Source organism: Eleutherodactylus coqui, chromosome 3, assembly GCF_035609145.1.
Source record: "Eleutherodactylus coqui strain aEleCoq1 chromosome 3, aEleCoq1.hap1, whole genome shotgun sequence".
NCBI classification, from domain to species: Eukaryota; Metazoa; Chordata; class Amphibia; order Anura; family Eleutherodactylidae; genus Eleutherodactylus; species Eleutherodactylus coqui.
The window spans coordinates 29,568,851-29,595,803 of NC_089839.1; the positions used below are offsets into that span (position 1 = coordinate 29,568,851).

General features: G+C 46.5%; 2 pseudogenes; both read left to right on the forward strand.

Moving 5' to 3' along the window:
• Nucleotides 1-26,953, forward strand: part of LOC136620112 (zinc finger protein 850-like) — a 182,808-nt pseudogene that overhangs the window by 30,212 nt on the left and 125,643 nt on the right.
• LOC136620557 (oocyte zinc finger protein XlCOF6-like) lies at nt 6,994-13,392 on the forward strand (annotated as a pseudogene).

Sequence of the window (26,953 nt, forward strand, 5' to 3'; positions counted from 1 at the left end):
AACAGAGCCAGCAAGCTGCTGGATTGATTACCTTGTTCATAATATTTTTGCTTAGCAAAGAAAGTAGACCTACGGGCCTTCTCCTGCAGATATATGAGATCTTGTCTTCCCTGACTCAACCACCTTGTTCTATTGTCATCTGAGGGGTCTGCGACATAAGTCGCTTCCAATTTGGAATATTCGGATGCCATCTCCTGTTCACATCGGGAAGTATTGCGTTTAATAAATGATATAGAGGAGCGAAGGCAGCCTCTGAGAAAGGCCTTAAGAGTCTCCCAGAGTAGTGCCGGGTCAGTATCAGGGCTATTTATTTCAAGAAAGGTGGCAAGCTGGTCGGGAATACGATCGTGTGGGTCAAATAGACTTAGCCAGAAGGGATGTATTCTCCAACCATGTCTATTAGTCTTACTATTTGCTATAGCAAATTCAGCCCAAAGGGGAGAATGGTCCGACACACCCCTAGGAAGGTATTGTACTTTCGCTACTGTTGAACAAGCACGGGCGTTACCGAAAATGTAATCAATGCGTGACAGAAAGTTGCTGCCAGCTGAGTGGCACGAGAACTCCCGATCCGCTAGATGTTTAGCTCTCCAAACCTCCTGCCAGCCTACCTCCTGAGAAAATGTAGTTAGTGTTGTAGGGTGTGGGTTAATAGAAATTGACAGAGTAGTGCTAAATTTATCTAATGTTGTGTCAAGCAACATGTTAAAATCACCCATACAGACAACAGCAGCGTTTGGGAACTGAGCCGCAAACTGGGCTGCCTGATGAAGGACAGTCAGGTTTGCCGGTGGCGGCAGGTAGACCCCAAGGATAACATATGGATTTGACTGAACCCAGGCCTGTATAAAGACATATCTCCCCTCAGGGTCTCTCAGGGTCCGACCAGGCTCCCATCTAAGTCGCTTGTGTATCAGGATGGATACTCCCCTGGAGTATGAAGTGTGGGTAGCGTGGATGGACCACTGGACCCAGGGCTTACGCAACCATGATATAGACTCTGGAGTCAGATGGGTCTCCTGGAGACATGTAATATGCGGGTTACAGCGCCTCACCTGTGAGAAAACCATAGAGCGTTTTCTGGGAGAGCCCAGCCCCCGGACATTCCAGGACAGCATAGTGAAATTAGACATTAATATTATACTTTACATGTAGTAGTAGGATAATCCCTAAGTTAAAGGAGGTGGACCCCCAGTAGTGGCCCAGGAGCATCCCAAGCTCTACAAATCCCCTCCAATCACATATCCATACATTGTGCTGCACCAATCCTTGCAAAACTTGAAAAAAAACATAACTAAACGTTATAAACCAAACTTGAAGTTGCATGTGTGCCCGATTACTTAGAATGAGGAGAACATTGGTATTTAGTTCATGCAACATAGTAAATATAGGGGGAGAGAGTGCACCTTTCAGATGGCAATATATAGGGCAGAATCTCACATTTCGCACCAAGCATAAAGTCCGTGGATCCCGGAAAAACATATATAACCGTTATAATGATAATTCCCTGAGGCGTGGGAGAAGAAGTCCCAAAAGGTTTCTGTCACGTAGTACTGCCCAGTCCACACAGGGTAGGGGAACAAAAGGGAGTTGAAGGTGTTAAATACGAGGTAGAGAAGGCAGACTTCCGACAGGGTCACAACACTTAGGTTACCAGTTCTTGAACTCCTGGAGCTCCAGGTCAACGTCTGGGCGATCCCGGGAGTCGCTCCAACCAGGTCTCAGCCTCCGCAGGTGTAGAGAAGAAGATAGTGCGGTCGCCATGAATGACTCGCAGACGGGCAGGATACATCATGGAATACTGGATAGCAGCTTCTCTCAGCCGACGCTTGACGTTGACAAAGGATGCCCTCGTTTTTTGAAGAGTGGCCGAGAAGTCGGGAAAAATGGAGACGGTGGTGTTGTTGAATTTAAGTGCCCCTTTACGTCTAGCAGCTTGTAGGGCGGCGTCTCTGTCCCTGCTACTGAGTAATCGTGCCAGCATCGGTCGCGGTGGGGCACCCGGAGGTGGGGGTCGAGATGGAACTCTATGTGCCCGTTCAATGGCGAAGGCCGAAGAAAAGGCCGCCTCTGGAAGAAGGTCTTTCAGCCACCCCTCCATAAACGCACACGGGTTTTGTCCCTCAACACGCTCCGGCAGGCCTAAGATTCGAAGATTGTTTCTTCTTAGTCTGTTTTCGAGGTCATCAGCTCGTTGAGACCATAGACCGGCCATCTTCTCCACTTCGGTCAATTTAGCTGGTATTGGAGTTAGAGTATCTTCCACCTGTGAGATGCGGGCCTCAGTCTCTCCGACTCGCTCCCTAAGATTCTGCATATCCTGTCGTAGGAGGCCCACGTCAATTTTAACTTCCTCAATTTTGCTCGTTAATGAGGTAGTAGAACCTTTAATGGCATCTAGCAGTTGGGCCGTAACTTGCCGTAGTGTAGGTTCCGAGTCAGAGGGTAGAAGCGTGCTAGAGCCTGGCGAGGGGGGTGGCCGTTTCAGTGGATCAGAGGGTGCGTGGCTAGCATCATCAGGTTGTTCGTGAGCAAATTCACGTAGCCGCTCTGCTATTGGTATATTAGATTTGCGGCTCATTTTTGAGGTTCTACGGCTCCCTCGCCGGCAGGACACCGGTGTCGATATGATTGCGGTCAGCAGGACCCACCACTAAGTCTGATGTCACCCACTCTACTGGGGTACACTAAAGGCATACACAGGTCTTTTTAGGTAGAAAGTGTCACTGGCTCCAGCTGGGTTGTGATCACTAGGAGTGGTAGTACTAGAAACACTATCTCCAGCTGTGGTATGACCGTTTGGAGTGGTAGTAGTGGTGAAGTGACACTATTTCCAGCTGCGATGCGTCCGCTAGGAGGAGTAGTAGAGTGACTATTTCCAGCTGGGTTGTGTCCTCTAGGAGTGGTGAAGTCTCCCCTCTCCCCAGCCGTGATGTGTCTGTTGGGGGGAGTAGTAGTAGCAGAACAGCTCTCTCTTCCACTGTGTGCGTCCGCTAGGATTAGTAGTAGAATGGCCCTGTTTCTAGTTGTAATGTGTCCGCTAGGAGTAGTAGTAGCAGCAGCGTCACTCTATCTGTAGCTGTAATGCGTCCACTAGGAGTAGTAGTAGCAGAATATCTGTCCCCAGCAGTGACGTGTCCGCTAGGAGCAGTAGTAGTGGTGGCAGAGTGGCTCTATCTCCAGCAGTGACGTGTCCGCTAGGAGCAGTAGTAGTGGTGGCAGAGTGGCTCTATCTGCAGCAGTGACGTGTCCGCTAGGAGCAGTAGTAGTGGTGGCAGAGTGGCTCTATCTGCAGCAGTGACGTGTCCGCTAGGAGCAGTAGTAGTGGTGGCAGAGTGGCTCTATCTCCAGCAGTGACGTGTCCGCTAGGAGCAGTAGTAGTGGTGGCAGAGTGGCTCTATCTGCAGCAGTGACGTGTCCGCTAGGAGCAGTAGTAGTGGTGGCAGAGTGGCTCTATCTGCAGCAGTGACGTGTCCGCTACGAGCAGTAGTAGTGGTGGCAGAGTGGCTCTATCTGCAGCAGTGACGTGTCCCCTAGGAGCAGTAGTAGTGGTGGCAGAGTGGCTCTATCTCCAGCAGTGACGTGTCCGCTAGGAGCAGTAGTAGTGGTGGCAGAGTGCCTCTATCTGCAGCAGTGACGTGTCCGCTAGGAGCAGTAGTAGTGGTGGCAGAGTGGCTCTATCTGCAGCAGTGACGTGTCCGCTAGGAGCAGTAGTAGTGGTGGCAGAGTGGCTCTATCTGCAGCAGTGACGTGTCCCCTAGGAGCAGTAGTAGTGGTGGCAGAGTGGCTCTATCTCCAGCAGTGACGTGTCCGCTAGGAGCAGTAGTAGTGGTGGCAGAGTGCCTCTATCTGCAGCAGTGACGTGTCCGCTAGGAGCAGTAGTAGTGGTGGCAAAGTGGCTCTATCTGCAGCAGTGACGTGTCCGCTAGGAGCAGTAGTAGTGGTGGCAGAGTGGCTCTATCTGCAGCAGTGACGTGTCCGCTAGGAGCAGTAGTAGTGGTGGCAGAGTGGCTCTATCTGCAGCAGTGACATGTCCGCTAGGAGCAGTAGTAGTGGTGGCAGAGTGGCTCTATCTGCAGCAGTGACGTGTCCGCTAGGAGCAGTAGTAGTGGTGGCAGAGTGGCTCTATCTGCAGCAGTGACATGTCCGCTAGGAGCAGTAGTAGTGGTGGCAGAGTGGCTCTATCTGCAGCAGTGACGTGTCCGCTAGGAGCAGTAGTAGTGGTGGCAGAGTGGCTCTATCTGCAGCAGTGACATGTCCGCTAGGAGCAGTAGTAGTGGTGGCAGAGTGGCTCTATCTGCAGCAGTGACGTGTCCGCTAGGAGCAGTAGTAGTGGTGGCAGAGTGGCTCTATCTGCAGCAGTGACATGTCCGCTAGGAGCAGTAGTAGTGGTGGCAGAGTGGCTCTATCTCCAGCAGTGACGTGTCCGCTGGGAGTAGCAGTAGTGGCAAAATGACTCTCTAGCTACAAGTGTCCACTGGGAGTAGTAGCAATACAGTGCCTACCTCCAGCTGATGTCTGTCCACTGGGAGTAGTAGTGCAGTAACTTGATTGCCAGCCGTGCTGTGACCTCAGGATCCTGTAAAGCCCCCCACAGAGCTGGTCTGTTTGAAGCTGGAGAGAGCCGGCCCTGGATTCTCAGTCTCCCGCTGTGTGCTGTAGCAGTTTTCTTCCCCCACGCTTCAGCTAAGCAGCAGCCGCCTGTCAGGATGGAGGAGGGGCCGTCTCCTCAGCCTCGGCACCCACTCTCAGCCTCCGCAGCAGTAAGGGACTCCCGAGGAGAATCCCAGCCCCGTCACCGTTCACCTCACAGCCTCCACGTCAGTGTTCTGCCTGCAGGACTGGTGAGTGCCCGTCAGCGTCCCCGCGCTCCCCCGCAGCCTCCCAGGCAAAGGTGGGGGACGTGCCGCACTGCACCCGACGCTCAGCTCCTTGTCCGTATCGTGGATCTCACCCACCAGTTGCTTCAGGGATGCTCAGCAGGGAGGGAGCCGCAGCGTTATCTCTCCTGCCGCCGTGTTCCACGTGTGCCGGTCTCCCAGCGCGCGGCACGTGTAGCATGCAGGCCCAGGTCCGGACCTCCCGCCTCTCACTCAAAACAGCCCAGAAGTTGCACCAGGGACCCCGCCAGCACGACCACCGGCACCAGTGCAGTCTCCGGGCGCCAGTACTTAAGTTTAGTGCCTCAGGGAAGGAAGGATGTGACAGGATTAATGGGGTCTCCACGGAGCTGCCTTTAGGTGCGACTGTTCTTCATGGCCGCTTAGCCACGCCCCCAGGATAATTACTTTTACCGACAACACCATGGGGGTGACAGAAAAATGTAAGCGGCTTCACGGGCCGCTCTGTCAGACAAACCATGGCGATTAGTATGTGAGGAGCTACAATCACCAACTGGATCAGTTTTTGTCTGTTGGAGCTCCAGAGTCTTTTTGTGGTAAATTAGAGCTCAGTTTTGTATCTTCTGACAAACTATTTAGGACAACTGATTTATTGGCAGTGACATATTTAAGAGAGCGCAAGCAGTGCTGTTTAAGGCCTCGGTCACACGGGCGGTTTTTCCCGTGATTTGCGCATGCGATCTGCGCATTTTTAGAACCATTGCTTTGCAAAGCAATGGTATCGGACACATGGTCGCTTTTTTATGCGGTTGTCTGATAAATTATAGGACACAAGAAATCGCAGATTGCGCCTATCTGCGTTTCCTTGTGTTTTCCATATGCGCTCAATGGGGCCGGCGGCAGCAGCGCCGACCCCATTAAGAACATATACTACACAAATCATTCTCCTCTGCCACAGCTGTAACAGCTGTGGCAGAGAAGAATGATGTTTGCCTATTGAATTCAATGGAGCCGGCAATACAGCCGGCTCCATTGAAAGCAATGGGCTGCCGGCGAGCGCAGGATGAATTTTCAGGAAGGGCTTAAAAATATAAGGCCTTCCCTGAAAATCATCCAAAAATGTGTAAAAATAAAAAAAATATATATACTCACCTTGTCCCTGCAGCCGGAGTTCAGCCGCGGCCGGCCGGCAGTTCTCCTGAACTGCTCTGAGTAGTATTCAGCAGTACTATCCTCGCCTGCTGAATGGGCTGCCACTGATTGGTCACAGCCCTCACCAATCAGAGGCAGCTCTCACTCACCCATTCATGAATTCATGAATGGGTGAGTGAGTGCTGCCTCTGATTGGCTCAGCGCAGGGACCAATCAGGGGCAGCTCTCAGCTATTGAATGACAGCTGAGAGCTGCCTCTGATTGGTCTCTACACTGAGCCAATCAGAGGCAGCACTCGCTCACCCATTCATGAATTCATGAATGGGTGAGTGAGAGCTGCCTCTGATTGGTGAGGGCTGTGACCAATCAGAGGCAGCCCATTCAGCAGGCGGGGATTTTAAATCCCCGCCTGCTGAATACTACTCAGAACAGTTCAGGAGAACTGCCGGCTGGCCGCGGCTGAACTCCGGCTGCAGGGACAAGGTGAGTATATTTTATTTTTTTATTTTTACACATTTTTGGATGATTTTCAGGGAAGGGCTTATATTTTTAAGCCCTTCCCTAAAATTCATCCTGCGCTCGCCGGCAGCCCATTGCTTTCAATGGAGCCGGCTGTATTGCCGGCTCCATTGAATTCAATGGGCAAACATCATTCTTCTCTGCCACAGCTGTTACAGCTGTGGCAGAGGAGAATGATTTGCATAGTATATGTTCTCAATGGGGTCGGCGCTGCTTCCGCCAGCCCCATTGAGCGCATATAGAGAACACAAGGAATCTCAGATAGGCGCGATCTGCGATTTCTCGTGTCTGCCCGATTCGCAGAAAACGCTGCTAGCTGCAGATTTTTCGGCGAATCGTCGGGCCCGGTAACGCGATTTGCGGATGCGTATCCGACATGCGATCCGCAAATCGCGGCAAAAAACGCCCGTCTGACCGAGGCCTAATTATGTATTTATATTGGTGCCATGGTAGGCGGCACCGCCCATTTGTGGCTCTCCACTTTATCGGATACAACTAGACAGTACTGCCAATGGTTTGTAATATTTGATCCTTGGTTGAATGTTGATCCAGTTTGATCCCCACTTGAGCAGATCCTTCTCCTATTAGGGCAGATTGGTTCCTGTCATCGAGGGGTTTTCCACCTCTGTCTGGATATAAGATAATGTGGGGCCTTTTACTTCTTTGTCATCTCTTTACTTTGCAGGAAAGTTCTGGTGGAGCGATGAGTGGCCTCGATAATCCCATATCAGTGTCAGTGAATGGTAAGAGAGTTTCATTATCCTTAGGCCTTAGTCAGACGGGCGTTTTTTGCCGCGATTTGCGCATGCGCATGCGTCCGGTGATTTTATAAAACCATTGCTTTGCAATGGTATCGGACACATGAGCGCTTTTTATGCGCTCGTCCGATAAATTATAGAACAGAAATCGCAGATCGCACCTATCTGCGATCTGCGATTCCTGTTCTCTTCTCTATATGCGCTCAATGGGGCCGGCGGCAGCAGCGCCGACCCCATTGAGAACATATAGAAGACAAATCATTCTTCTCTGCCACAGCTGTAACAGCTGTGACAGAGAAGAACGATGTTTGCCCATTGAATTCAATGGAGCCGGCAATACAGCCGCTCCATTAAAAGCAATGGGCTGCCGGCGTGCGCGGGGTGAATTGTCGGGAAGGGCTTAAATATATAAGCCCTTCCCTGTAATTCATCCTAAAATGTGTTAAAATAAAAAAAAAATTGTATACTCACCTTTCCGCTGCAGCCGGAGTCCAGCCGCGGCCGCTGTCAGTTCTCCTGAACTGCTTCTCGGCACTATTCAGCCGGCGGGGCTTTAAAATCCCCGCCAGCTGAATGATCTGCCTCTGATTGGTCACAGCCCTGACCAATCAGAGGCAGGTTTCACTCACACACCCATTCATTAATTCATGAATGGGTGAGTGACTGCCTCTCAGCGCTGAGCCAATCAGGGGCAGGTCTGACTCACATCCATTCATGAATTCATGAATGAGTGTGAGTGAGACATGCCTCTGATTGGCTCAGCGCTGAGCCAATCAGGGGGCAGGTCTGACTCACACCCCCTTCACACCCACTGCAGGACGGCCGCGCGGAGCTCCGGCTGCCGGGAGAAGGTGAGTATATATATATTTTTTATTTTTACACATTTTAGGATGATTTGCAGGGAAGGGCTTATATATTTAAGCCCTTCCCGACAATTCATCCCGGGCTCGCCCGCAGCGCATTGCTTTAAATGGAGCGGCTGTATTGCCGTCTCCATTGAATGCAATGCGCTGGACAGCTCCGGCCCGTTTCTAATGAAACGTGGCTAGGAGCAGATTTTCGGGCGACTTGCGCGCACCGGTCACACGATTTGCGGATGCGCCTGCGTCATGCGATCCGCAAATCGCGTGAAAAAACGCCCGTGTGACTAAGGCCTTACATAGAAAGGCAATGTGCTGATGACTCGCTTCTTAAAATATATATGTGCCCCCACCTTCTCCTCCAAAATGGACAATTTGATAACCTAAGGGTTTCAATTGTCCATGGAGCAGAGCAAGACAAATGATTTTCTGATTCTGGCAAAATCTTTACAAAAAACGTTGTATACAAAGAAGTCATTCATTGCTGATGACAGATCTGTAAGTCAAAAGAAACAAGAAAAAAAACTTTTACATTATGCAGTGGCCTGCCATGATATTGCAGGTAGAACTCATTAAAAGGAACACAACACTGTAGACTAAGTTATGGTGCTGTTAGGGGATGTGACGGGAAGCCGGGTGATGTATGTTTCTTATACCCATCCACTCCAGCCGTGTTCCCCTTGAAGAACAACACAAAATTCTGACTCTTTTTCAGACTCCTGTCCGCTCTTCAAGTCTATGGAAGAGCATGAAACTCTGAAAAGAGTCAGATTTTCATACCACATACTGACATCCTTTTTTCCTTTATGAAGTATTTTCTGTACATGATTATGGGGGCGGCCATCATAACTGAGATGCTGCTCTATTCTGGTAAAAGCCATTGAGAGAGATGCATTACAGCAGCCACATGGCCATAACTGTAGTTGGTTCATTTACCTCTATGGAAGAGGATTTTGGGTAAGCTCTGGGATCTATGCAGATGAACTGTGACCATTACTTATTGTTAATGCAGTATTCCAATTTTGGACATCTCCACATAAATGTCTGGTGCTCGAACCTATGCTGTTCTGTTTATTTACAGGCTACTTTCCGGTTTGGTTTACAGTCAGTTTACATCACAGCCACTGCAGCCAATAACAGAGCTCAGCGATCGAGTGCTGAGCTGTCAGTGGCTGCAGCACCTGTGATGTCTTTAAACATGAGATCAGTGGGGAGCCCCGGATCAGCGATGTGGGACACCGCGGGGAGAGGGGAGTAGATGCTGATTTGTTATTTTAAACCCTTTATGCTGTATGATTTAACGCTGTAAAAAAATAGCAGAATTGATGTTTCTTCTCCCTGCCCTCCAAAAAAAATGTATATAAGTTTTACAATATATTATTCAAAATTGCACCAATAATAACTACAGTCTGCCTCGCAAAAAACAAGCCCTCAGATGGCTGTGTCAACGCAAAAATAAAGTTATGGCTTTTCAAAAGTAGATATGAAAATCCTACAAAAATCGTTGCGTCATTGGGGCCAAAACGAGCCATGTCACTAAGGGGTTAATGCATGGGAAACTGAAAAAATATACTTCAGCCCCCCCCTTAAATATGTTGTGATTAACTCCTTTTCTACATAAGGACCTGGTTCTTACCATGAATGAGAAATAGCTAACTGTACAGCATCTGTCTATTTCCCAAAACTGGGGGGAATATTTTAGCCCCCTAGTAATCAGGCCCTAAATACAAGGAAGATTTAGCCAGCTCAGTGATTTGGTTAGTTCCCCTTCTCCATTAGGACTTGAAGTACAATGTGTGGTGAAGAAAACAATGTCAAAATCATTTGGATATGCAAAACCTTTACGGAGTTATTCTATGTTAAAGTGACACATGTTAGATTTCCAAAATTTTCCGTCATTAAGGCACAAACAGGCTTCATCACTAAGAGGTTACAATTAAAACGGGTAATAAAGCTATTCAAGACGGTTACTTATACCAGATCCTGCATTCAGCTGGGCCGACTATACCTTGGGTCTTGAAGAAGATGGTAGAGCCATCCGTGACCTTATAAGATTTTACCCCACCATCTCCCCGTGACCCTGTGTACTACACCAACTTTCCTTTTATATTTTCTTGCTTGCTTGCTATTGTCTTAATAAAGTTTCATTGCTTAATAAAAACTCAATTGTTTAGCTTTGGAAAATAAGACATTTTTGCTTTCTTTTCCAGGTGCAGATTGGATAAGAGGCTCCCATGGACATCTCAATGTATCTCTATGTCAGCAAGAAGATTACACCACACACATAAATTCAATAACTTCTAATGTTCCCTCAGTGTTTCAGACAAGCAATCTATTCTCTGATGCTTCTGGTCACAATCAACCTTTATCTAACCAATCACTGATTAACAAACAAGGACAAGTGGAAATATTTCAATGCGGGCAGGTTGTTAAAAAGAAATCTCAACTTTCTTTTCAGAACAGAAATCCTAGCAATGAAAGGCCATTTTCATGTTCAGAATGTGGGACAAGTTTTAGACATAAATCACGTCTTGTGGAACATCTAAAAATTCACACAGGAGAGAAGCCATTTTCATGTTCAGAATGTGAGAAAGGTTTTAGACAGAAATCACGTCTTGTGGAACACCTAAGAATTCACACAGGGGAGAAGCCATTTTCATGTCCTGAATGTGAGGAATGTTTTAACCGGAAATCAAAACTTGTGGGACATCTGAAAACTCACACAGGGGAGAAGCCTTTTTCTTGTTCAGAATGTGGGAAATGTTTTAGACAGAAATCAAAACTTGTGGGACATCTAAAAACTCACACAGGGGAGAAGCCTTTTTCATGCTCAGAATGTGGGAAATGTTTTAACCAGAAATCGATTCTCCTTAAACATCAGAGAACTCACACAGGGGAAAAGCCGTTTTCATGTCCTGAATGTGGGAAATGTTTTACTTGGAAATCAGGTTTTCTGGGTCATCTAAAAAGTCACACAGGGGAGAGGCCTTTTTTATGTGCAGAATGTGGGAAATGTTTTAACCAGAAATCGATTCTTCTTAAGCATCAGAGAACTCACACAGGGGAGAAGCCATTTTCATGTTCAGAATGTGGAAAATGTTTTAGCCAGGACTCAATTCTTCTTAAACATCAGAGAACTCACACAGGAGAGAAGCCATTTTCATGCCCTGAATGTGGGAAGTGTTTTAGTTGGAAACCAAGTCTTGTGCGACATCTTAGAAGTCACACAGGTGAGAAGCCATTTTCATGTTCAGAATGTGGGAAATGTTATAGCTACAAACTAGATCTTGTTGTGCATCAGAGAACTCACGCAGAGAAGCCTTTTTAATGTTCAGTATGTGGGAAATGTTTCAGACAAAAATCTGATCTTGCTAAGCATCTGAGAACTCACACAGAGGGGAAGCCATTTAAAGTTCAGTCTGTGGGAAATGTTCTAAGCAGAAATGGACTCTTCGTAACCATCAGAGAACTCACACAGGGGAAAAGCAATTTTCATGTCCTGAATATGGGAAATGTTACAGTTGGAAATCAAATTTTGTAAAACATCAGCGAACTCGCACAAGAAAAAATATTTTCCTTTTCTCAACTGTGGGAAGTGTGTTTACATAGAAATCAAATCTTGTAGAACATAAAAAAAGGCACACAGAGGAGAAGCCGTACTCATGTTCACAATGTAGAAATCGTTTTACCAAAAATTGGTTCTTGTGTAACATTCAAGATTTCACACAGAGGAAAAGCCATGCTCATGTTCACAATGTTGAAAATGTTAGAGAAGACAAATAGAGAAAACAATGTAACAGGTGTGGACTGTTATTGTAGGACCGACTGCCTAAGGTTAGTTTTACAAGGGCGATCGCAATTTTGCCGCAAGAAAATCGAGGCTTGGTTCCCATGATTTTTAAATGTGAGCGATGCAATTTTTTTTTTTTTATAGAATAACCTTGCATTGCAGCCGCCTGCATTAAAATCGCGTGAGAAAATCAATTGTTTTTTTAACTGAAAGCCAGTAGTATTTTCTAATGTTAAAGTTGCATCACAACGCAAGTTTGTTGCATTGTGATGCGATAAAAAGGTGGTTTCATAAGGAAACATGGGAGATCACAAATCACGGAAAGATAGAGCATGCAGTGATTTTTGCTGTCTTAACATCGCATCAGTGAAAAATCGCAAATGGGAAGGAACCCATTCTAAGTCATTGGTTTCATAATCTGCTTTTTTTACTGACTCTTGCATCAGGTGAAAATCGTGATTTTTCTCACCCGCATAAAACCACTCTAAGGCTTCTTTCCCACGACCGTATATTGGTCGCTGTTTTCATGGCCAGCCGATATACGCTACGTTGGGAGAGATAAAGCTGGTGAACAGGCGCACAAAATCAAAGTTTGTGCGTCTGTTCAGACTGCATGGGTCCCGACGCATATACGCCAAGACTACCATGCCATCGCCTCTTTCCCCTCCCTCCCCATTGCAAGCTCACCTCTGCTCTCCTCCCTGCTTGTTCTTTGCAATGGGAGGGGCGGGGGTGGAGCTAATTCCGTCCTGTCCCACGTCCTCCCATTGATGGCTCTGGACAAGGGGCGGGGAGAGGGCAGGAGCTTAGCTCCACCCACACCCTGCCCCTTGTCCACAGCCAGGAATGAGAGGAGACGGGACAGACTGGCGCTTATCTCCGCCCATGTCCTGCCTCCTCCCATTGCAAAGAGCCAGCGAAGAGGAGAGCAGAGGTGAGCCTGCACGGCGGGAGGCTGCTAAACTCCCTTCCACCTCCAGCCGCTGTCATGGGCTCCCATAGGAGCTCATGCAGCAGACGACGTATTCCGGCCCAAAAGATAGTTCCAGGACTATCTTTTGGGCCCGACATAAAAACGCTCGGTGCTATATTGGCCGGCCGGGCGCTTTTATGTCTCAGGAATACGGTCATGTGATCTGATACATTGGAATCCAATGCATCAGATTACAGCATATGTAAGCCGGCCTTAAAAACGGACGGCTGATTTACGCTCGTAGGAAAGAGCCTTATGGATGCTTTCTGTGTATAACTTGACCACTCATGGCCACAAAACTGTGACAGCCAGAATTTTTAAGTAGGACCTGTGCAAATCTATTAGGACTCTCTGATTGTATAACAACTGCCACTGTATGCCAATGAAAAAAAACATTGCCATAAAGCAAAATAAAAAAGAATTATGCATAACAAAATGTTGTGATTTCTTACTCTCCCTATCCACTGTTGGTGTAACCCCCTCTTCCTCACATGCTCAAGTAACCTCAATCTTTTTTTTTTTTTTTTTACATCTACATAAACCCCCATATCATACACTAAATTGCTACTTGTTTGGGGACAAACCTCTAATATCATGTTGATCTTCCTATTTGGAACTTCATCATTGCATAGAATCCAATAGGTGGTGAAATCATCATTTTGCAGGATACTGAACCCACGTCTGCAACTGTATTGGCCCAGAGGATCCTCCAGAATAGCCGCACCATCACCTGTCCTAGTCCTAGAATATGGCGTAGGTGGGCGCTATATTCGATTCCATGGCGGTACCCTGTCGCTGCCTGTAGTACACCCCCGCGAACACAAAATAGTTGTTCGCAAGGACGTACTCAAGCAGCGATAGGGCAAACCGCTGACCACCTTCAGAAATTGAGGAATTTTGGAGGTACCGCCTCACTGCCGATAACCCACGTGTATGGGTAATCGATGTGTATATAAGCTAACAACGTCTAATGTGACCAAGAGAGTAGATTCAGAAATCGTACATAAATTCAGCTTCCTCAAAAAATCACCGGTGTCCCTAAGATAAGACTGAGAGCCCTCAGCATATCCTCTCAAAATTCTATTCAGAAAACGAGCACTATTAGAAAACAGCGAGTCACAACCGGCACAACCGTTCCCTCCTATTTAACATATATATGCTGCTATGCTATAAAACATTTGGATTGTGATATTCATTTCTATAATTATTATAGCACTATGCTGCATTGTATGCAAATTAGCTTTATGGCTGTATCATCCCCCAAGTTGATCATCTATTATGATGCTTGAAAATTGATTTTGGCATTGTTGTTGTGGGCTCCCGCGGTGCTCCATGCCTTTAGCGCATGCGCTGTTTGTAGTAGCTCGTCGGGTGATTACTTGCCGACTTGCCTGGTTCTCGTGGGAGTATATGCCTCCACGCATGCGCTGTCATTTGCCCTTACTTTGGGGACAGTGTTTCCGCCCTCACTCCAGTGACGGTGTTGTAATCTCGCGGTCACTACTGATCCCGCGCATGCGCAATGCATTCAAATGGACGCTGCTGGTATCAGAAGCCATTGACAGGTGTTACATGTGCAGGTAAGACAATTTGGATACATCAGCTGTTTTGTATTTTATTGTAATGTGTTATGTATGTATGTGTATATATATATATATATATATATATATACACATATGTATATGTGGTGTGCTATAGGTCAGTTATGCTTGAGAAAGATCTAACATAGATCGAAACGTTGCATCTGCCTCTACAATAGAGGAATAAAAGTCTGCTGGTTCACTTGCATCATATGCTGCTGCCTACTTCTTCTGATGAGCTTTTTGGAGTCTTTTTTGTGGTCCTGCTTTATGGGCATAATTGAGTTAGTGCTGCTTGTAACCATTTCAGATTCATAAAGATCAGGTTGGCTTTATCCCCTCCCGACAGGCCCCAGAAAACATTAGAGAAGTCCCCAATCTTATACACGTCTCAAAAACTCGCAGAACTCCGCTACTGACAGTGGCCCTGGATATTGAAAAGGCCTTAGACAGCCTCTTATGGGACTACCTTTTCGCAGTTTTAGAGAAAGCAGGAACCAAAGGGAGCTTCGTCACATCGCTACATTGCCTTTATTCAACTCCCTCGGCAGAACTAAAACTCCCCTCCTCCATAGTTAACAAAATATCTGTTCAAAGAGGAACACGACAAGGATGTCGCACAAGCGATGGAGCCTCTTGCCCAGACCATTAGAAAAAACCCGAATATCTCAGGTATTACAGTAGGGGACCAAGAACATAAAGCTAGTCTTTTTGCGGACGACATTCTCCTCATGCTATCTAGACACCTCACTTCTCTACTAAATCTAATAACAACCCTGGATTCTTTTGCAGAAGTCTCAGGACTAGTAGTAAATATGGACAAAACGGAAGCCCTATTCCATAACATCCCCCCACACTCGCAGAAACTTATAGAGGTAAACTTTGGCTTCAGGGCCCGCCCTCAATACTTTACTTACCTGGGTATTAAATTCACCCCCAGTCTAGACGCACTATATAAACGGAACTACCACCCCTTTATTTGCTTCTTTAAAGGCAGAATTGAAAAAATGGAATCAGCCCACCCTCTCGTGGATAGGCCGTATCAACTCGGTTAAAATGACAATCCTGCCCGGCCTACTATATCTATTCCGATGTCTCCCTATAGATATTCCTATGAAAGACATGCAAGAAATGTAGAAAACTATTTTCCAATTTATATGGGGAATTAAAAGACCCAGAATTAAACAAAAAGTGATGCACCACCATAAAACAGTCGGGGGCCTGTCAGTCCCTAACCTGAAAAAATATTATTTAGCAACCCAACTGTCGCAAATTCCCCTTATATTCGCAGGCACAAGGAGACCGCTGTTGGTCGATCTGGAGGCCTCTCTTTTGGCCCCGATGGACCTTGGGGCATTTTTCTGAGATAGAAATTTGAAACCCACAAATACCCATCACTTATCCCCACTAACCTACCATCAGTTTTTGATCTGGAGGAAACACAGATTTAAATACGCCATGATATCTATTTCTCCGTTGCTACCTGTTATCCCTAACCAGGCTTTCCCCCTGATTTTACAAGATGAAGGTTATCAGTGGTGGCGAAATAGGCGCATTACGCTTCTTTACCATTTTATGCCACATGGCAAACTTCTTACCTTGCAACAGTTGACCGACAAATACTCAGTCCCAGATCATTTATGGTTTGAAATTAGGCAAATCTACAGTTTCCTTCACTCTTTGCTAGGCACCACCAACCCCACCGTCACTCCTACAGCCTTCGAGAGATCCTGCATTTGGTCCCCACTCCGATCAGGCATGATATCCTCACTATATACTAGCATGAACAAGCCCTTACCAGGTGCCAAACTCCCTTTTATGCACCGTTGGGAAACAGACCTCGGCATCTCTCTATCTTTACCTCATTGGCAGCATTGCTGCACCTGTATCTCAAAAGGTAGTCACCAAGTAGCTCTTGCCGATTCCTCGCTAAAAATTTTACATAGGTCCTATCTAGAGATGAGCGAGCACCAAAATGCTCGGGTGCTCGTTACTCGAGTCGAACTTCCCGCGATGCTCGAGGGTTCATTTCGAGTAACGAACCCCATTGAAGTCAATGGGCGACCCGAGCATTTTTGTATGGGACCTATGCTCCGCTAAGGTTTTCATTTGTGAAAATCTGGGAAATTCAAGAAAGTGATGGGAACGACACAGAAACGGATAGGGCAGGCGAGGGGCTACATGTTGGGCTGCATCTCAAGTTCCCAGGTCCCACTATTAAGCCACAATAGTGGCAAGGGTGCCCCCCACCCCCAACAATTTTTACTTCTGAAAAACCCTCATTAGCAAGGCATACCTTAGCTAAGCACCACACTACCTCCAACCAAGCACAATCACTGCCTGCATGACACTCCGCTGCCACTTCTCCTGGGTTACATGCTGCCCAACCGCCCATTTCAGTAATAGTAGCAGTCAAGACAGGCCCCAGTAACATATCACTAGCAGCATTATAGGGGGAGCACAGTATTAGTTCCATTTCAGTAGTAGTAGCAGTCAAGACAGGCCCCAGTAACAATTCCAAAGCAGCAGTATAGGGGGAGCACAGTATTAGTTCCATTTCAGTAGTAGTAGCAGTCTAGGGTATTAATGAGTGACTACTACCCCCAGCAGACACGCAGTAAACTGAACACGGTCACAGGCAGCCCAAAGATTTTTTTTTTCCAATTTTTTTGAAAAAGCCCACTGCCTATATAGCCAGTATATCTCTTTCCCTGTACCACTGTCCCTGCCTCACCAGTAATGCCCCTATACTCAGTAAAATGACTGCAGACTGAGGACACAATGCTCTGCACGGCCGATATACAAAAAAAAAAAACGTGCAAAACTGCTAAAAGCAGCCTCAACAGTACTACACACGGTCAGATGTGGCCCTAAGAACGACCGTTGGGGTTCTTGAAGACGAAGATAACAGCCTAACACTCTCCCTATAGCAGCTACAGCAGGACAGCAGTTTCCCTAATGTCTCTCAGTGTGCATGTGTGGCGAGCCGCGGGCGGGGCAGATTTAAATACTCCAGTGTCACCTGATCTCTCCAGCCACTCACTGCAGGGGGGTGGGATAGGGCTGGAACTTCACAGGAGGAAGTTGTAATGCCTTCCCTGTGTTTCTATTGGCCAGAAAACGGCGCAAACTTTTCTGGGAAGAAAATGGAAGTGACTCGAACACCGCGTGGTGCTCGTCTCGAGTAACGAGCATCTCGAGTACCCTAATGCTCGAACGAGCATCAAGCTCGGACGAGTACGCTCGCTCATCTCTATTAATCATACATCAGTGTGACTATCACACTCACATTGTTTGATAGAGTTTCCTTACAATCAACTGTTATCCAAAAAATCCGTAAATCTTTTGTTTTTTTGGATTTTTGCTTATCGCAATATAATCGCAGAAAAAACGCATGAAGGTTGAGTGTAATAGGAATCCTTAGACTTTTCTCTGGAACAATCTCTATGTCTCAGTTTATCAGTAGACATTTGTTTTTTACCAGTTTCCTACTTATCGCGATACAATCGCATAAAAATCGCATGAAAATTAGATCTAATGAAAATTCCCGGAATCTTCTCCACGACAATCTCCATGTCTTAGTTCATCCATAAGTATTTGTTCTCTGCCAATATCATGCTTATCGCACCATAACCGCATTATAGTCGCATGTAAATCCCATAACGGTTAGATATGATGGAATTTATCCGAATCTTCTTTGGGACAATCTCTATATCTTAATCTTAACAACAAACATTATGATTAGAGATGAGCGAGTATACTCGAGCGAGCATTGCCTTTAGCGAGTACCTGCCCGCTCGAGATGAAACGTTCGGGTGCCGGCGGCGGGCAGGGAGCTGCGGGGGAGAGCGGAACGGAGGGGAGATCTCTCCCTCCCTCTCTCCACCACCCCCGCTCCCTCCTGCTGACAGCCGCTACTCACCGCTCCCCCGCGCCGGCACCCGAACCTTTCATCTCGAGCGGGCAGGTACTCGCTAAGGGCAATGCTCGCTCGAGTATACTCGCTCATCTCTAATTATGATCGTATGTAAATCGCATGTAGGTTACATATGATATTTATCAGTATTTTTAGAAACAATCTCTCCAATTCATTTTTTACTGGTTTTCTGCTTATCGCACTATACCCACCTTATAATCGCAGTATCCGTGGTAGAGAAGGTCACTTTACTGCGCTTCCTATAGCGTGATTTATTTTTCAATATAGATCTGGTATTTCTATACTTTCTTTTCCAATTATAGACTTCCTTTGCTCGGTAATCCTTTTCATCCCGCTCCAATTTATTTTTTTTCACATTTAAAATTGCTTCTTCCATTTTGTTTAAATTCTCTTTCATTTTTTAATTTATTTTTTCAAATTCTTCATCACTAATTAATGCATTCAAGTTGTCCTCTATTTCTTTTATGTCCCTTTTAATTTCCCTTATCTTTATTTCCTCCGTATGCACTATCAATTTCATTAATTTCAAAGAGCAATCTGACAAAATCTTCTCCCATTCCTCTTTAAATGCTTCTGAATATTGAAATGTGGGCATTTTTTTCAATCGCAATCCTCTTGGGATCATGCACATATCTACCGTATATTCCGGCGTGTAAGGCGACGGGGCGTATAAGACGACCCCCCAACTGTCACCTTATACGCCGGGAATACAGTGGAGCAAAAAAAAAAATCATTACTCACCTCCCCTGGCGTTCTGCGGCGCTGCTGCAGGCTGTCGCTCCCTCCTGGTCCCCGGCAGAGCATTGCTTTCTGGACACAGGGCCGTCAGCCCATCACAGCCATTCAATGACATCATTGAATGGCTGTGATTGGCTAAAACACACATGCCTTCAGCCAATCACAGTCATTCAATGATGTCATTGAATGGCTGTGATTGGCTGACAGCGTGTGTTAGCCAATCACAGTAATAGCTTTCTGGAGGCGAGGATTTCAAGCCCTGCGTCCAGAAAGCAATGCTCTGCCGGGGACCAGGAGGGAGCGACAGCCTGCAGCAGCGCCGCAGAACGCTGGGGGAGGTGAGTAATGATTTTTTTTTTTTTGGACACTTTCTTTTTTTTGTATTACCGGCGTATAAGACGACCCCCGACTTCAGAGCAGATTTTTCGGGGTTCAAAAGTCGTCTTATACGCCGGTATATACGGTATATAACTGTTTAGACTGTGCATGTCCCACCACACTTTCAGTTCCCTTTTTTATATTTTTCTCTAAGTTAGAGAAAAATAAAAAAAGGGAACTGAAAGTGTGGTGGGACATGCACAGTCTAAAAAGGTATATAGATATGTGCATGATCCCAAGGGGATTGCGATCTATATTGAAAAATAAATCACGCTATAGGAAGCACAGTAAAGTGACCTTCTCTACCACGGATACTGAAAACTATGCAACTGAGAAGGATTCCTCTAGCTGTACAGCGTCCAGCCCCGAGTCAATAACGCAACCCAACCGCAGGAATAACTACCAACAGCAAAAAAACGAAGTAGGCTATCCACAAGTCCGGAGGTATCCAGACAGGAGGAAAAGCCACTGGGAAATGTTATAGTGCGATCCCCATTGATAATTACAGGCAGCCAATTAAAAATCCTGGAAAAGGGACTGAGCTTCGCACCAAGGAACAACTTTAATGTATTTGAAACGATATTAGACATCGATCGCTTTATAAGATCCCTCACTGTAAAGAGACATCTCCATATAAAAAAAAGAATTAGGATATTACGACGAGAAGCAATCAAACTTGGAACTGGATGTGAAAAATGAATTTGTGGGAAAAAATATGAAAGAAATTATGGCTTTAATTGATCTGATAGATCTTGAAAAAGAAACTGAACATATAGAAGAAGAAGAACAACGGAAAAGGAACAAAGTGAATCTCAAGATCTCAAACCCAGAATTCTACCCCATTGAATCTAGATCGGATCACATGAGCGACTTTCAGTTTGTGCTGGAACAGGAGCTTCTAAATTTAAAAAGAAAAGAAGATAAAATCAAAAATAAAGAAGATAATCTAACATCTAAAGAAAGAAGGGAGTTAAAAGCACTAACTGATAATGAGAACATAATAATAAAAAAATCAGATAAAGGAGGGAACATCATAATTAGAGATGAGCGAATGTATTCGTTTCGAGTAATTACTCGATTGAGCACCGCGATTTTTGAGTACTTCCGTACTCGGGTGAAAAGATTCGGGGGGCGCCGGGGGGAGCCCTCTCTCCCTCTTCTCCCCACTTCCCGCTGCAACCCCCCACTCACCCACGGCGCCCCCCCCGAATCTTTTCGTCCGAGTACGGAAGTACTCGAAAATCGCGGCGCTCGGGCGAAAAAGGGGCGTGGCTGAGTACGCTCGCTCATCTCTAACCATAATAATGGACTCTGCTTTCTACGCCGTGCAAATGAATAAAATCTTAGCCAATGAAAGAGTTTATAAGAGAATGGAAGTGGATCCAACAGAAGAATGTCTAAAAGAACTGAAAAATCTTGTATCAAGAGGTCTCAATATGGGCGTATTGGAGGATAGGGAAACTAATTTTTTGGTCCCGGAAAATCCTGCTATGGCCGTTATCTATGGACTACCAAAGGTTCATAAGCAAATTTTCTCCCTCCTTTTCGGCCAATAGTAGCAGGGATCGGCTCACCCTGTGAGCATCTTAGCTCGTGGGTGGACCGATCCCTGCAGGCTCTGGTCAGGAGGGTGCCGGGATTTTTACGTGATAGTAAAATGGTCATACAACAATTAGAAGAATTTGAATGGGATCCTAATTCATGCTCGATTACATGCGATGTGATTGACTTGTACTCGAGCATACCACACCATGCGGCCCTGATGGCTGTCAGATATCATTTAGATTTTCATAGTGCTTATACAACAGAATTAAAGGAATTTATTTTATTATCTATTGAATTTCTACTTACTCACAGTTTTTTTTATGTTTGACAGCAAATATTACTTACAAATATCGGGAGCACCAATGGGCTCCCGTTTCTCACCAACTATAACAAATTTAACGATGAGTTTCTGGGAGACCAAATTCATTTTTTGTTATGATAATCCATTTAGGGACCGCATGGTGTGGTATGCTCGTTACATCGACGATATAATTATTATCTGGATAAGGAAGGCACAGGAGGATATGAACATGACCTTAAAAGAGTTTGGGGCCTATATTAACAAAAATAGTTCAATTTGAAATTTACCAGTGAATGGAAGGAAAATATGACCTCCTTTTTGGATCTAACCCTAATAGGATCTAGGGAAGATGGAAAAATTATATTTAAACCCTTTAGAAAGGAAACCGCAGGAAACACAATACTGCATGCACGAAGCGCACATCCAGAGCATGTGATCAACGCAATCCCAAGGGGAGAAGTGATTAGAGCCCAAAGATCTCGCTCTTTAAATAGAGATTATAAAACAACGGAAATTGAAATAACTAACAGGTTAAAAGAAAGAGGGTATAAAAAAAGTCTCCTTAGGAAGGCATCCCGTAAAATAGAAAAGAAACATAGAAATCAGCTTTTAGAGGATTCAGAAAGCAAAAATAGGAGTGAAGACAATCAATTGGTGTTCTCCACAAGGTTCAGTAGAGAGTCTTATAATATCAAAAAAATATTTCTGAAATATCTACCTGTACTGTACCAAGATAGAATACATAGTAACATAGTATGTAAGGCTGAATGAAGACAATGTCCATCTAGTCCAGCCTGTTAGCCTCCTGTGTTGTTGATCCAGAGGAAGGCAAAAAACCCCAAGAGCAGAAGCCAATTAGCCCTTTTGGGGAAAAAATTCCTTCCCGACTCCCTAATGGCAATCAGACTGTTCCCTGGATCAACCCCTAATAGTTTCAACCTGCCTATATACCCGGATTGACAATTAACCTAAGATTTATATCCTATAATGTCCTTCCTCTCCAGAAAGACATCAAGTCCCCTTTTAAACTCCTCTATGGATTTTGCCATCACCACTTCCTCTGGCAGAGAGTTCCACAGTCTAACTGCTCTTACAGTAAAGAATCCCCTTCTATGTTGGTGATGAAACCTACTTTCCTCTAATCGTAGCGGATGCCCTCTTGTTACCGTTGCAGTCCTGGGTGTAAACAGATCATGGGAGAGATCCTTGTATTGTCCCCTCATGTACTTATACATGGTTATTTGATCACCCCTTAGCCGTCTTTTTTCTAGAGTAAATAATCCCAGTTTTGGTGCCTCTCTGGGTATTCCAGTCCCCTCATTCCATGCATTAGTTTAGTTGCCCTTCTTTGAATCCCCTCAAGCACTGTGACATCTTTCCTAAGCACCGGTGACCAGAATAACTAGAGACATCCTAAGTAGGGGTGTAAAGGTTGTAGCTAAAAGGAGTAGAAATTTAGGTGATACGCTATCTTCTAGTTCTTTTTCTTCAAAAACAGCAAGCATCAATTAAAACTGGCTAACACACAATGGATTCGTGAAATGTGGAAGCGCAAAATGTAGCCCATGTAAACAGGCACACAAATGCAATAGTTTCTCTGATAGCTCCGGAGAAAAAGAATTTCAGATAAAAGGGTATATGAACTGCAATTCCTTTAATATAATCTATATAGTGATGTGTACAGAATGTAAGCTTATGCCTGTGGGTTGTACTATACGTAAACTGCGAACGCGCATGACAGAACACATCAGGAATATAGAAAAGGGCAACAAAAACCATTCAGGAGTAACAAAACATTTCATAGAAGTCCATGGTGGAAACGTCAAAGATTTGATATAGTTTGGGATAGAAAGGATAACTAGAAGGAGAAAACAGAAAGTGGATCGCTCAGCAGTATTGAAACGAGAGGGTTTCTGGATACTCACTTTAAATACAAGGCAACCAGAAGGGTTAAACATAAAAACAGATCTACTATATTGGTATTAGGGCTCTTTGAAAACTGATAACCAATACAAAAACAATGCATGAAGTAGAGTAAACAACGGTACATATATAAATAATGCATAGAAAATGGCATGTCCGAAGAAATGTCACCGGGATGCGATTTCTATGCGTTTGCAATATGGTTACAATGCGATAAGTAAGGATTCAGGAACTAACAAAAACAAATGCTTATTGATAAACTAAGATATATTGGATTTGTCAGAGAAGGTTTTGACAAATTTCAATGTAACTAATAGAGATGAGCGAGCACCAAAATGCTCGGGTGCTCGTTACTCGAGACGAACTTTTCGCGATGCTCGAGGGTTCGTTTCGAATAACGAACCCCATTGAAGTCAATGGGCGACCCGAGCATTTTTGTATTTCGCCGATGCTCGCTAAGGTTTTCATTTGTGAAAATCTGGGCAATTCAAGAAAGTGATGGGAACGACACAGCAACGGATAGGGCAGGCGAGGGGCTACATGTTGGGCTGCATCTCAAGTTCACAGGTCCCACTATTAAGCCACAATAGCGGCAAGAGTGCCCCCCCCAACAACTTTTACATCTGAAAAGCTCTCATTAGCAATGCATACCTTAGCTAAGCACCACACTACCTCCAACAAAGCACAATCACTGCCTGCATGACACTCCGCTGCCACTTCTCCTGTGTTACATGCTGCCCAACCCCCCCCCCCACGACCCAGTGTCCACAGCGCACACCAAACTGTCCCTGCCCAGCCTTCAGCTGCCCTAATGCCACGCCACCCTCATGTCTATTTATAAGTGCGTCTGCCAGAGGAAAAGCAGGCACACACTGCAGAGGATTGGCACGGCTAGGCAGCGACCCTCTTTAAAAGGGGCGGGGTGATAGTCCACAATGCTGTACAGAAGCAATGAGAAATGCAATCCTGTGCCACCTCCATCTGGAGCTGCACACGTGGGCATAGCAATGGGGAACCTATGTGCCACACACTATTCATTCTGTCAAGGTGTCTGCATGCACCAGTCAGACCGCGGTTTTTTATAAATAGTTACAGGCAGGTACAACTCCGCAATGGGAATTCCGTGTGCACCCACAGCATGGGTGGCTCCCTGGAACCCACCGGCTGTACATTAATATATCCCATTGCATTGCCCATCACAGCTGAGGTAAGAATGTCATGTTTAATGCAGGTGGTCTTCGGCCCACACTGCATGCCCCAGTCAGACCGGGGTTCTTTAGAAGTGGACAGATGCATTTACAACTCCCTGTGGACCCACAGCATGGGTGGCTCCCTGGAACCCACCGGCGGTACATAAATATATCCCATTGCAGTGCCCAACACAGCTGATATTACGTCAGCTGTAATGCAGGTGGGCAAAAAATTAATTGGATTACACTGTAGGCGAGGGCCCACAAAAATTGGTGTACCAACAGTACTAATGTACCTGAGAAAAATTGCCCATGCCCAACCGAGAGGGCAGGTGAAACCCATTAATCGCTTTGGTTAATGTGGCTTAATTGGTAACTAGGCCTGGAGGCAGCCCAGTTAAAATAAAAATTGGTTGAGGTGAAAGTTTCAACGCTTTAATGAGCATTGAAACGTATAAAAATTGTTTAGAAAAATTATATGACTGAGCCTTGTGGGCCTAAGAAAAATTGCCTGTTCGGCGTGATTATGTGAGGTTTCAGGAGGAGGAGCAGGAGGAGGACGAGGAATATTATACACAGATTGATGAATCAAAAAGGTCCCCGTTTTTGATGGGGATAGAGAACGATGCTTCCATCCGCGGGTGCAGCCTACGTATTGCTTAGGTTTCGCTGCTGTCCGCTGGTGGAGAAGAGAAGTCTGGGGAAATCCAGGCTTTGTTCATCTTGATGAGTGTTAGCCTGTCGGCACTGTCGGTTGACAGGTGGGTACGCTTATCTGTGATGATTCCCCCAGCCGCACTAAACACCCTCTCTGACAAGACGCTAGCCGCAGGACAAGCAAGCACCTCCAGGGCATACAGCGCGAGTTCAGGCCACGTGTCCAGCTTCGACACCCAGTAGTTGTAAGGGGCAGAGGCGTCACGGAGGACGGTCGTGCGATCGGCTACGTACTCCCTCACCATCCTTTACAGTGCTCCCGCCGACTCAGCCGTGACTGGGGAGCGGTGACACAGTCTTGCTGGGGAGCCATAAAGCTGTCAAGGGCCTTAAAGAGTGTTGCCCTGCCTGTGCTGTACATGCTGCCTGATCTCCGCGCCTCCCCTGCTACCTGGCCCTCGGAACTGTGCCTTCGGCCACTAGCGCTGTCGTATGGGAATTTCACCATCAGTTTGTCCGCCAGGGTCCTGTGGTATAGCAACACTCTTGAACCCCTTTCCTCTTCGGGTATGAGAGTGGAAAGGTTCTCCTTATACCGTGGGTCAAGCAGTGTGTACACCCAGTAATCCGTAGTGGCCAGAATGCGTGTAACACGAGGGTCACGAGAAAGGCATCCTAACATGAAGTCAGCCATGTGTGCCAGGGTACCTGTACGCAACACATGGCTGTCCTCACTAGGAAGATCACTTTCAGGATCCTCCTCCTCCTCAGGCCATACACGCTGAAAGGATGACAGGCAAGCAGCATGTGTACCCTCAGCAGTGGGCCAAGCTGTCTCTTCCCCCTCCTCCTCATCTTCCTCCTCCTCCTCACCGCGCTGAGATATAGACAGGAGGGTGCTCTGACTATCCAGCGACATACTGTCTTCCCCCGGCTCTGTTTCCGAGCGCAAAGCGTCTGCCTTTATGCTTTGCAGGGAACTTCTCAAGAGGCATAGCAGAGGAATGGTGACGCTAATGATTGCAGCATCGCCACTCACCACCTGGGTAGACTCCTCAAACTTTCCAAGGACCTGGCAGATGTCTGCCAACCAGGCCCACTCTTCTGAAAGGAATTGAGGAGGCTGACTCCCACTGCGCCGCCCATGTTGGAGTTGGTATTCCACTATAGCTCTACGCTGCTCATAGAGCCTGGCCAACATGTGGAGCGTAGAGTTCCACCGTGTGGGCACGTCGCACAGCAGTCGGTGCACTGGCAGATTAAACCGATGTTGCAGGGTGCGCAGGGTGGCAGCGTCCGTGTGGGACTTGCGGAAATGTGCGCAGAGCCGGCGCACCTTTCCGAGCAGGTCTGACAAGCGTGGGTAGCTTTACAGAAAGCGCTGAACCACCAAATTAAAGACGTGGGCCAGGCATGGCACATGCGTGAGGCTGCCGAGCTGCAGAGCCGCCACCAGGTTACGGCCGTTGTCACACACGACCATGCCCGGTTGGAGGCTCAGCGGCGCAAGCCAGCGGTCGGTCTGCTCTGTCAGACCCTGCAGCAGTTCGTGGGCCGTGTGCCTCTTATCTCCTAAGCTGAGTAGTTTCAGCACGGCCTGCTGACGCTTGCCCACCGCTGTGCTGCCACGCCGCGCGACACCGACTGCTGGCGACGTGCTGCTGCTGCTGACACATCTTGATTGCAAGACAGAGGTTGCGTTGGAGGAGGAGGAGGAGGAGGGTGCTTTAGTGGAGGAAGCATACACCGCCGCAGATACCAGCACCGAGCTGGGGCCCGCAATTCTGGGGGTGGGTAGGACGTGAGCGGTC